The 1,517-nt window shown below is 40.7% G+C and overlaps 1 pseudogene; it reads left to right on the forward strand.

Moving 5' to 3' along the window:
* Positions 1–309: 309 nt before the first annotated feature.
* LOC107519376 lies at positions 310–1,093 on the forward strand (annotated as a pseudogene).
* The last annotated feature ends 424 nt before the right edge of the window (positions 1,094–1,517 follow it).

Raw genomic sequence — 1,517 nt, forward strand, 5'->3', positions numbered from 1 at the left:
TAGTTACACTTATGTTTGCATATGTACTCATACAAATATTTCCTGTGCTTATTCACAAGTTCTCTTATGTTTGACTCTTAAATATCATTTAATTGGTTAAATTAATACTTCACCAGGATTAACTCTTTATTATGTGCCTCATTCTCTCCATCTGTAAAATTATGATAGCACCTACCTCATAGGGCTATAGTCAAATACTGTCCAGCAAATATTTTTTTTTTCCTATAGTAAATACATGGTGGAAATGTCTGCAAAAATAAATCTAAACACTCTTTTTTGTCAGCTGCTTCAGAACGAAGTTGAACATCTTTTCCAGCCACCGGCTGCCAGAAGCTCACTGAAGTGAATGATGAATGAAAACTTCATATCTTTTATGAAAAGCTTATGGCCACAGAAGTTGCTGCTGGGGCTCTGGGTGAAGAATGGAAGAGTTACGTGGTTCAAATCTGTGGTGGGAACAGCAAACAAGGTTTCTCCATGAAGCAGGGAATCTTGACCCATGGCCGTGTCCGCCTGCTACTGAGTGAGGGGCATTCCTGTTTGAGACCAAGGTGGACTGGAGAAAGAAAGCATAGATCTGTTGGGGATTGCACTGTGGATGACAATCTGAGTGTTCTCAACTTGGTCATTGTGTAAAAAGGGAGAAAGGTATTCCTGGTCTCATTGATACTATCATGCCTCGTTGCCTGGGGCCCAAAAGAACTGGCAGAATCCACGAACTTTTCAATCTCTCTAAGGAAGATGTTGTCCACCAAAACGTTGTGAGAAAGTCCTTAAACAAAGAAGGTAAGAAGTCTAAGACCAGAGCACCCAAGATTCAGTGTCTTGTTACTCCATGCACCCTGGAGCACAAATGTCAGAATATTGCTCTAAAGAAACAGGGTACTAAGAAAAATAAGGAAGAAGCTGCAGAATATGCTAAACTTGTGGCTAAGAGAATGAAGGAAGTCAAAGAAAAATGCCATGACCAGATTGCCAAGAGATGTAGCCTTTCTTCTCTGAGATCTTCTCCCTCTGAGTGCAGTCAAAAATGAGATTTTGTAAGAGTGACAAATAAATAAGATCAGATATTAAAAAAATAAAAAAATCTAAATAGTTTTTCATTGGAGGAGAAGAGAGAATTAGGTATTTGGAAAGAGGGCTGCTTATTAAGAATGTCAGAGTTATATAACTCCTGTGCAATAGGAGAGACTTGCACATAGTCCCAATCTGGAGTTACTTCCTTTTCACCAAAAGCATCTGGTTGTAACCAGTCCCACCACCACAGCAGGCAGCAGATCCCCACCGAGCACAGCCCAGAAGAGGTCGGCAGCTGTACATCAGACACCCAGAATGGATGCTGGTGGCACCAGAATGAGGAGTGACAGTCTAATTTAGAGCAATACCAGATTGGAAGACTGAAAAGTCTTAAAACTTATACTAAAAGACCTGACCAGGAAGCTCCAATTATGACAGGTGGGGAACAAAGAAACATCACTAAGGAAGGGATAAACCAAGTCAGAGTCAATGCACTCAGT

This window comes from Rousettus aegyptiacus, unplaced genomic scaffold (genome assembly GCF_014176215.1).
Source record: "Rousettus aegyptiacus isolate mRouAeg1 unplaced genomic scaffold, mRouAeg1.p scaffold_m13_p_1, whole genome shotgun sequence".
NCBI lineage: Eukaryota > Metazoa > Chordata > Mammalia > Chiroptera > Pteropodidae > Rousettus > Rousettus aegyptiacus.